At 36.0% G+C, this 11,653-nt stretch overlaps 1 long non-coding RNA gene across 1 annotated transcript in view; it reads left to right on the forward strand.

The window, feature by feature from the left end:
* The window catches only part of LOC111085668, a 27,693-nt gene extending 16,882 nt beyond the window's left edge, over positions 1-10,811 (forward strand). The window contains exons 4-5 of the long non-coding RNA XR_002610483.1: positions 3,241-3,272; positions 10,647-10,811. This is a non-coding gene — a long non-coding RNA (uncharacterized LOC111085668). The remainder of the gene's footprint in view (positions 1-3,240; positions 3,273-10,646) is intronic.
* Positions 10,812-11,653: the final 842 nt, after the last annotated feature.

Raw genomic sequence — 11,653 nt, forward strand, 5'->3', positions numbered from 1 at the left:
AAATATTAAAAGGACCACCAGGTTCGAAATACTGTATTTTTAATATCTTTAGTTTGTTGGAAGCGCTTTCGCAGCTTACACTGCTCTTCAGCCAATCTAATTAAATACAATACATAATACGTTTTAACAAAATCAAAATGTTTATGGAATAAATGCATTCCAGTATATATATATTAAATGAAAACACAACTGTCATTTTAAGCTGTCATGTCTATAGCTCCAGCTCCTCATGTTTACGTCCAAATCCATCTAGTGTACGAAGACGACAGTTCCCATAGCCTGTTTGAACAGCCTGATTGCACAGAAATCTGTAGGCACTGTACCTGGTGACTTGTAAGGCATGTCTTCGTAAGGAATATCCCTTTTATTTTTCACTTGCTTTTGGTATGTGACAATTGAATGGTACATATGACTGGAAGCTTTGTATCGGATAACCCATACTCTGTTGGTCTCATTTAAAGACGAAGATCCTTTTTGGTTATTTTGCATATTGTTGCTTGGGGCAAGTGATTGGCTTTTGCAATCTTTTTTTGTGCTCATGTATTCTCACCTTTTAGAAGACACCACATTTTGCTTACCTTGTCTAGGGCATGAATTGTTGCAGGTATTTTCCTAGGTGGTTCTGGAGCCCCAAGTTAATCCATATTTCTTTTCTTCCAATGCCATTAAGTACAAGTAATATCCCAATCTTGCAAATCCTAACTTCCCAATCTGAACACTTCTTTATGATTTGAGATTATGAATATTTTGTGTTGATAGAAACTGTTACATGATATTCTGAAAAACGGTCAGTTTTTTATTGCATCACACTACCTATGAAATGCCAAACAATGAAAAATGTTGTTCTGAGAGAAGGAAGTAAGGCAAGACAATCCTGTTCAATAAAACAGCCACCCCTGTATATCATCAGTTACGACGTGCTGCCATATGGAGTGAATTATATGTAACTGTCGTTTTCGTGATACTCCATATATAAACACATTGGCGGACAAGCGCGAATGTGAATGTGAATGATCAAAATACGAATTCGTTTTTTTTTTATTTGTTTTGTTTTACTTTGATTTAATATAAGCACTTTGATTTTTTAGTTACGCAGTATATATATTTCAGGTAATTTGAGCGTGTTATTTTCAAACATTGAAAAATTATAAAAAGCCTAATTTGCCGTAAAAAAAGATCAGTGTTCGTAATTGTTCCACGTTATTACCCACGTTTGTTTGCACCATTGTCCTAGACAATGAGCAACTTGCACATTGTGTAGAAACTTTTTGACTCCTGCTTGGAGCATTTAAATAATGGTTTAAGTGATTTAAATACAGCAGTTAAATGCAACGTTTAATTTGAATTGCTATCATCAATCTTGAGAATCCGTTTGATTCAAGCTTATAGTTAAAGTGGCTCCCAACCGAATTTTTTTCAATATGTAAAAAAGGTCTATGTTCAATCTTTGTTTTTCACTAGAAATGACTTTTGTGATAAAACAGGGTTCATTTTAAAACATTTTGCATTTCCCTGACATTCATCTTAATTGGTTAAAGCTTCATTCAAAGTGAAGTTGACTGTCTTATCCCACAATCCCCTACATGTCTTCTACTGCGACGTTATGTAGACTGTGGTTATTATGTGACATTCTGATTTGCATATTTAAAACCGTATTAATATAAAGTACAAGATTAATTAAGATGCTTATACAGTTATATACAATAATTACGGATACTGAAATGCCAATTTCAAGAGCTGGGTTTTATGTCACACCCTAATTTTACTAACCTGTTTTTTTTATTGTTTTCATGTTTCATCAGGAGTAACATCCCTGCCTAAAAGGATAAGTATAGTTTCAAATGTGTGCTTTAGCAACCATATATTTTCTTAAGTTTTCATTTTAATTCACGTGTGAGGCTCGTATTCCCACAATTATGTAGATCCTGTTTAGCTCATACCTCTCAAACTAGGATACATTCTACCATTAGTACTCTGTAGTTTTACCCAAATTTTACTCGTCTATCTTGTATGTACGACACCAAGTTTTTAGGCCTAGTTATTCCAAATCACCTATGTTTATATACAAAGCGAATATAAAATTAGTAGACTTAAGTCTCATAACTCCAAATATGGACATCTGTAGGCTTTGAAATTTCGTATAGCACTAATCAAGAATCAAGTGATAAGAAAAATGTTGACAATGAAAAGCAAACTAGCTAATAGGGACGTTATTTAGTAAAATATGCATAGCAAGATAATGCACGTGATTTTTGCTGTGACACAGTTGTCCACATCTATTTCTATTCTCGAGAGGACGAGATACACAGCTGCCTGATTTCCAGTATGAGTAGGTGGCGCGGATGCTATCTTTCAGGCTCAAAAAATTGGCAAGAGCAACACAGTGGATAAGTAACTTGATTTAACTCCAGAACCAAAATATAACAGGAATCAACTTAAAGGACTGTGCTGGCCATGTGAAATGGAAATATTATAATGATATTCAGTTTTTTGTCTCTCCTGAAAATGCGCGCGAACCTTACTAACTAAATGCGCATGCCCGCGCACTGCACAAAAGGCGGATGTAAATATACTTTAGTAGACAGTTTGTACAACAATATTTTCAAAGCTTATCAAAGCTTTTAAAAAGGTCTGACTTAGTTTGTAAAATAACATTATAAATTTATCTATTGATAGTATTAAATAAGGTAAAGTTAGCCCTAACTAAACTGAAGCCAAAAACGCACACCCGCCATACCAAATTAAGGATTAACTAAAGTTAGGTCTAAAACAAGGGGACTTATAGATTTACGGTGTCTGCATTTAGAATTCTTTTGTATTATTTTAGAAACATTTTATGTAAATAAGTAATGTTGCAATAAAGATACTAATTACTTTGAAGTGATAAATCTTTCAATGTGGGATAGAGTAGCATCTTGCATAAATATCGTTATATTCAAAACATTTGCTCTCGGAAGTTTAGGAATAATATGGTTTTCCAACATGGATTTCTGGAGTATATAATTATCTCTCACGGTTTGAAAACTTTTATAAATGGTAACCTCAAAGAAAAATGGGCCAATAACAAATGTCGTGAATCAGAAGCGTATTGTGACGTTCTAATCGTGCAGTAAGAATTATAAAGAAAAATTCGGTAGCGAAATAATTGTTTGTGACATGCTTGCTCTGCATATAATAATAAGATATTATATTTCTTGGTTAATTTACTATTACTTATTTATATCATTCCTATATTTTCAGGCCTAATTCTGATTGCTTCTTCCACTCCACAGGTATGAATTTTTTAAATTTCTTGTTACAAAAGAAAGGTATTTTAAAGATCAAGAGTCTCATATTGATGTACTAAAGAAACTTCACATCGCATTAGCAAATCTAAAATATGATTAAGCCCATTCTAGCACTGTGATGCAGTGTCACGTTGAATGTTACGTCCATACTGAAGTATTCTCATAATTTTATCTTTAATATATAAAGTTTTTGTTTATTTATTTGTTTGTTTTAGAACAAAGCCACATTGGGCTATCTGCTGTGTCCACTGTGAATTTAACCGTTGTTCCACTGGGGGACAATATATAAAGTAACGTTATACATATATTAGAATTATTTAAATAAATCAAACTTCAAAACAAGTTATTACTGAATATAATAAAATATGCTTTTGTAACACCAAATAAAAGAACTTGAAATACAAGTTACTCAATAGCATTTTAATTTAAAAACAAACAAACTGTATTTCACGACTTATTATTTTTTTAAAGTTTCGAAAAGTTTTAACCTTTAAGGCTCATTTACTAATATTAGTCGATGACATAAACGTGCATTTTATGAAAAAGTACATATAAAATCAAAGTTTAAAGTGATATATAGTTGATTTTTTAAAGTTACAAATGAGATATTACAAAACAAGATAAACAGATAAGGAAATTTTCGAGTTTAATAAATCATTGTTCAAATCAATTTTTCTCATAGAGTTACATTAAACTTCTTTAAATGTCATTAACAGTGGCTCAGAGATAAGGATTTACAATATAAAGGATTTATTCCCAGCTCTTGGTTCTCCAATTATTTGGATTCCAAAAAAAAAAAAACAATGGATCTGATACCACTTATACAAACCTAAATTGGTTACAAACTTGAATATTTCCGAATCTAATGATACCACGCTTGTTACATCTGGATTGTTTAATTATAGCTCATCTTTACTCACTGATAATAAGAACAATATAGCTATTAGCAAACCAAACAAGGACATACTGGAAAATCCATACATGAAATACAGAATGGCTGAAGATAGATTATCTTTCTCAACTAACTTAGTGAATCCTTATTCAATATATATGATACAACCCGGTGAGTTTGGAACGTTGACTAATGACATCGGTTTTTTAAAACTAAACCCATTACCAATTACCTTTATGAATTCACAGAAGCTGCAAGTGTCAAATCGATGGCCTAGCTTTCCTATATTTTTAGATAAAAAATACTGAGTATGATCAACTTCGGCTACAAGAAGAAAGAGAAGTTTTAGGAACTGCTTTTCCTAATAACATATTTTTCACACGTGGACCATTAAATTCAGTAAGAAACCTAATACTGCCGAAAGGATTTGCTGGTGAACTCACACAACACTTCCAGTCTTCAACGATATGGCCTATTAAGACTTTATCATTTTCCTGGTGAAATCCGGGTCCTCTATTACCAGGAATTCCATTTCAACTCATTGATCCTTTGGGCCTAACTGCGAAAACAGGATTTTGATGTAGCAATCATGGAAGTATCCTTTGTAGGTGTTCTCCATTTTGAACGTCATCTACACTTAAGTTATTTTATTACAGGATTCTTTTTCAATCAATCCAGGGGCGAGTTATGAAGCCAAACTAACGTCGTTAGATAATGGTTCACGTGATATTATGTCAATTATTGAAATATTTTTAGTATGTTGTAAACATTATTAGCATGAGCAAAACACATTATCTTGGAACCTTTAGATTGACGTTTACTGCTATGTTATGTTCCGCTGTTTCATAAGGTCGTTCTTTTTTGTTTGTAAATAACTTTTATTTCCCTAATAAATTCAAATATCAGGCAATAGAAAATATTTCTGAATTACGAGGAAGCATCATAATGGGCTATATGAGCACGAGGTGGTATTTACAAAACTCTTTATGACATTTACAAATCCTTTTAAAAACCATCAAGGCTTTCATTACTATCATAGATTCTAGTCACAGATAACTTACAATTTAACATGTGAAGATTAATTCCTCTTCCGAATAAAGAACACGCAAAATACATAACGAATGTATTCTGTTCATGTACTTTCACCTCTCGCTCTGTTATGAACATTGCATGGAGCGATAATAATACTTTCTACCACATTATGTTACCGTCACTTTATAACGCCCACTCGGTTAAAAGGGCAAGCATATTCGACGACAGGTTTCAATCCCGTGACATGCAGCTTGTAAATCGAACGCTCTAACCACCAGGTCATGCCAGGTTCTGACGAAACTAGTTCGAAGCCGTGCGATTCCACAAAATATGCCCAACTCATTTAAAGTTGTGTATGTTTATAAGAGTGAAAGTCAATTCCTTTGAGTGGATGGCGGGCGATTGCCTTCTCTTGGGTGTCTTCTCTATGACCAGCAATTCAAAATTAGGAACAGCAGCAGATAACCTTATTAGCTTTGCTGTAAATACGAAATACAAATACAGCGGCTATAAAAACTACAAAATGAACAACACAGATTCAAACACAGATGGTACATCTAACAAAAAGCTAAAGGCTCAAAGAAAGGGAGGGCTTGAAGGACAACATTGAGATTACAACCTGGTAGGACAATTGATTGGGAAGGACAAAGAAGGTAAAAGAACCAAAACGAAAGAAAGGACAGGAGAGGAAAAGATGGGGGGAAATGAAAAGTATTGGATAATGCCACCTTATAGCCTGCAATGGTAGAAATGGATAAACCATTGTCAAGGAGACAAGGTAAAAAAATAGAAAACGTGGGGAACACTTTGTTGGGATACAGAGAACAACAACGGAAAATTTACACTGGTAAACAAGCAAAAAGAAAGAACAAACAGAATGAAAATCAAAAAAGGCTACCTGCAAAGAAAGTTTGGAACTCCTTACAAATTAAAGGACTGTGCTGTCCATGTGAAATGGAAATATTATAATGATATTCAGTTTTTTGTCTCTCCTGAAAATGCGCGCGAACCTTACTTTTGTATATCGCTGAAGGAGTGAGGGAGGAATGAGGTTGCTGGAGAAGAGATTGGGAAAGAGGATGTGGCAGGGGAGGAGATTACCGAAGAAGGTTCAAACTGGAAACCATGGCTGGACTGCAAGAACAGAGTGTGGGGAAGGGCCCGATATGTAGGGATTTAAATAAGTGACAGAAGTAGGGAAAGAAGAGAGATAGGAAGGTAAGCATACAGATTGGACCAACTCTGACTGAACACATCAAGAGCAAGAGCTGAAGGATATGGAGCAAGTGACCAGAACAAAAGAAGTTTGGTATTAGGTGAATGGCAAATGCATCCAGAAGGGGTACCTAGCTGGGAGCATAGTCAATGTAACACCTGAGGAGAAAGAGACCAGTGAGTAGAATCTTTTCAGGACTAGAAAGTCAAGCTGCAAAAAGACTCAGAACACCGAGGATGTGACAATCAATAAACAAGTGTTTTGAGATTGGGCCCAGAAAAGGAGAGCAAGTGTTCCAAAACAATATAAATGAGACTGGGTGCCCCTTTGATGGTTGATATAAGAGACAACAACCGAATTGTCGGAAAAGAATCATTACAAGGTGTTCCCTTACCTCAGGAAGGAAATGATCCAACGCTCAATAAACAGCTAGGAGCTCCAAAACTTGATGTGTTGAGTCAATTCGACCAATGACCAGCAATCTCCTGAGAATCCAAGTACACCCAACCCACCCTGTCAGAGAGGTGCCCATAAGAAGAAGATTTGGACGAGAAGAAGGAGGAGGAACACCAGTCGAGGTGTTGTTTCTGTCGAGCCACCAGGCAAAATAAACTTGTAGGATGGAAGGAAGATAATGAAGGAGTCCAAAGGATCCTGAGCATGGTTCCATTGATTGTGCAGCACCCATGGAAGAAAATGCATGTGTGCATGACTCCAATACATGAAGGATTCTATGGAAAACCAAGACCCAAAAAGAACCTCGTGTGCAGGGAGGGAATGATAAGTCCTGGCTTTAGATACCAAATACTCCATATCCTTCAAATGCAGAAAAGAATGATGGACCCTGCTGAGATAGGAGTTGAAAAACACCCACAAATGAATGAGATGTGACTTTTCCAGTTTGACAAGCCACCCAAGTGAGCCACCTCCTGAAAAAGGAGATGGGTATGGTTGTGAGAAGCTTTCTGGAAAAGACCTAAAAGTCAGTTGTCCATTAATGGTGAAACTGCAGCCTCAGATCGTGAATATGATGGACAAAGGCTCTGAATACGCGATAGATGATGTATGGAGCCAACACCAAACTGAATGGTAGTGTGCAGAAGTGAAACACCTGACCCCATGAAAAACCAAAGGTAATGTCTGGATGCAGGAGAATAGGGATGTGAAAATAAGCATCTGAGACACTGACGTTGGTAATCTGAAACATGAAGTGAACGACCATGTGAGGTTTAGAAAAGACTTCATGATCAAATGAGGGAGTTCAGTGAAGGAGTTTAGGTTCAAGATATTCGTAATCAGATGCTAATCCCCTGTATTCTTGGGAACAACAAATAGACGGGAATAAAACCTCGGAGAAGAGAAAAACACCTGTTTGATAGCATCCGTCTGAAATAGATCCAAAATCATCTCGAAAAAATGCTGGCAAGAAAGTGGATCCCGATGAGAAGGGACCAACAGTGCCCTCACTGAGCCAAAACCTAATGGGTAGTGCCCAACAAAACTGACGTCTTAAAAGGCAATGATGGGAGATCTGATGACTAGAATCTGAAACACGGGGAATTGTTACAGGGAGAGCAAAGAAAGCTGGGGGTCGAGAAACGGGAATAGGAGAGAATTTACAAGTACAGGAAGCAAGAGAAGAAATAGAAGAATGTTGGTACGCCACCTCCACATGAATCTCTAAAGAATCAGGGAAACCTCTAAAGACAGACTGGCACAGAAAAGGAGCCAAATTAAGGTCACACAAATAAGAAGCAGGCAAACACACATATGACAATAGGGCACCCTTGCTAAGGCGATCCCAACAACAAAGTGATCATGTATGGAGTGACAAAACTGAAAAAGACAAACATGCTAATGTGAAGAAGGGAATGGAATGCGTACCTGGCGAAACCTTCTCAGGAGAATAGTGGATTAGCTTCAGAAAGGAGAAGAATGTATGAAAAATAACATAGGAAGTGAACTGAGCATGAGAAAAACGAAGGGGTAGCAGAAAATCAGAGCCTCATGTCTGAATCAGTGATTCCAGTGTCCGAAAATCAATAAAAAGAGATTCAGACCTATGGAAAGCTAAAGCATGCATGTTCATCAAATGTGGGGGACGAAACATGCTGGCACCAGTACGAAATTGAGAAAGGAAGTGGTCAGCATGGGCACAGATATCTGGGGAGGGCAGAAACAAAATAATCAGATGTTGGGTCAAAATATAGAAGGGAGGAGGAAGAATCAGAGGAAACAAGAAAAAGAGAGAAAATGTAACAAACCTGAGATATCATGTCGAGATAAGACGAGGGAGATTCATAGAAGGAGACTGAGAAGTGGTTGCAAAAGCAGGAGGTGAAAAATGCTTTCCAAGTTTTGCTCTCAGGCACAGATTCCCCAGAGAAAGGGACACCTGACCATGGGCCAGGAGATGCTACAAATCACACATAAGACTTCAACTCCCGATGCACCAAGACTGAAAATGTAGAGCCAAATGCCAAAGTAGTGTTATGTCTGGTAGGATCAGTTGTGGAAGGTTCCATACCACAAGCATTAGTTGTTACATCAAACTGTGAGTTCATAATATGGAAAAAGAAAGAAAAATTTTCCACAAAAAATACAACAAATTTAAAGTTGTCAAAACGTTAAATTTAAAGTAAAAACGCGATGTAAGGAACGAGAAAATAAACGACTGCACTCGTGAATGCCATATCGAGAAGGGTTGAGTGTGATCTTCAGTACAGAGGAAGTCAATTGCACTTGGAGGGTGTGTCACACTCTTAATGGTGAAGGGTTGTGGCATGCTACAACGTAACTATACAATGTGTAAACAGTGAAGTTGGGTAGAAGCCTCAGGGCTAGTGGTGAGAGAAATTTTGCGCATATAGAGGGCAGCACAAGTTGAGGAAAGCTATTATGTGAGATGAGATAAGGTATCGTATCAGAAACTACTGAGTACTGTACCTTGCAGTTTTATGTCCAACATGTTGTACTTTGTACACTTTTCAAGTGTTTCATCATTCATATTCTTCAGAATGCAAGTTCATCACCAGCATATCTTCTTTTTTCTGGACCTTCTTATATTTAAGTTGCAAGTCATCAAACAAGTTATTTGAAATTATCTTCCCATCATCATCTGCATATTTGCTTGAGAAATATTTTATGCTTGGACTATTTCTCACTGAAATAAATCAACTTCCAGCACTTCTACTCTGTCATACATTTATTTCTTTAGTCAACTTTATCTTCATTTATTTATCTAGTTTCTTTGTTTTTCTCGATTGAGTAAACAAGTGAAAACAATATATTTCCAACACAAAATAACAGTGTGTGTATTGACACAAAGGAAAATCGTCTTTACAAGAGAAATATTTTATGTTTCTTTGTTTTTTGATAAGACTTATCAAGTTTCAGACTGAAGATATTGCATTATATACTTAAAACTATAAGATCATACTTCCCAAAGCAACTAGCGACACCCACTTGACTGGCCATTCCCTTTAGAAAATAAGGGAAGTTGAAACCTCGAAATATCACCTGACCTACCGCTGGATAAAACTTCTGTCTACTTTCACACACCACTTTCAACCTTACAGTTATCTTCCCCACAGGACGATGAGATATTACCTCCAATGAATGACACAGAACAATAAGCAGCTATAGCACAAGGAATTTAATGACTTTCTTGATCAACATGTTACACGAAAACTGCTCATACACTAGAATAAAAAGAAAACAATTTTATTAATACGAGGGGTAGAAAATACATATTTGTAGAAAATACATGATGTATCAGAGTTGCACCTCTTCTTTTTACGCGATAATAATTTGATCATAATTTGTAATTACATTATACTTGACATAAGATATTAGTATTAGGCCTAATATATTTTTAAAGACTACACTCTTTATCTAGTCCCTTAGGGATTTTCAAGAATTATAAGAATGTATGATAACAGCATTTCAACCACGCTATAAACGTCATATCAATTGGTGACAACCGTTTCACTCCATTAAGAACTCTCCGGGCCAGCTGTGATACAACAAACACAGTAATGGTTGGAAAATATAACCCTTTTTTAAAACAAGTACAATTATTATAGTGTGAACACCTTTTACAAGCTGGCAGAGCATGATTATAACCAGTTCTGTCTTCCACCCTATGCAAACATTTCCTTTCCTGAAATATTTTAACTATTTTCTTTTTTATAGATTATAATTTTTCCTTTTTTTATAGAGAGATGCTAATAACCAATGAGTCATGGGCATGAGCCAGGATTCACTATTATTTCATCGAATATCTGGATTAAACGATTATACAAAGGCAATAATGCAAAGTTCTGGTGACTTCTCGAAGAAAAGCGTGTTTGAATTTGACATCTAGCCAATGTGTACCTCGAGAAGTAGGGGCTTATATCAAAGAACCCAGAAATACAGTTATATTGTGTAAGCTAAACATAGACTTATTACCGAGCATTCTTCATATTTCTCTAAATGTGTAGACACTCTTAGAAATGTGAACGTTTCTAGAAAAGCGGCTTTATAAGCCCGTGTGGAAACTATTTATATAGTAGTGTTTTATGTTATTTGATTGCTTTGTGCGTTATTTAAAGTTGTAAAATAAAATCCTATCTGTGAAAATGGTTCTTCATGTCATCAAAGACATGTATTCATTATTCCACACGTCATCAAAGCGTGAACGCGTGTTGCACGACTTTCAAAGGTTATTGAAAGAACCAGAACTAAAATTTCCAGAATCGGTCAGTGTGCGCTGGCTCAGTAATTACAAATCTGTTCATGTCGTCTTAACTTGTTACTGCTCAATTATGATGGCTTGTGAACACCTACACAAAAATGGTGCAGATTTAGTATTGTTAGCAGCGGGTATCTTGTTGGAAATGAAGAAATTTAGTTTTCTTGTTATCTTGTAAATATCTTGTTATTCTTGTAAATTTGGATGAAGCTCTGTGTATTTAATGTCAGCAGAGTTTTGCAAAAATAAATTCAAACCTGTCATCAGTTCCTCAACGTGTGGCGTCGACGGTAACACATTTTAGAGAGATATGAATTCAGTGTGTCCATTTAAGTGAAGAAACCTCTATTGCTATAGCTGTCTTAGATTTCAAAATGAGGGCTTCTGGTGTGCGGCCAATTCTTGAAAATGAGCCAGAGTGTCAAACCTTTAAAAACGTTAAAATCACGTTGACACAGTGACTGAACAAATGAGTACCGATTCAATGATGA

This window comes from Limulus polyphemus, unplaced genomic scaffold, assembly GCF_000517525.1.
Source record: "Limulus polyphemus unplaced genomic scaffold, Limulus_polyphemus-2.1.2 Scaffold541, whole genome shotgun sequence".
NCBI lineage: Eukaryota > Metazoa > Arthropoda > Merostomata > Xiphosura > Limulidae > Limulus > Limulus polyphemus.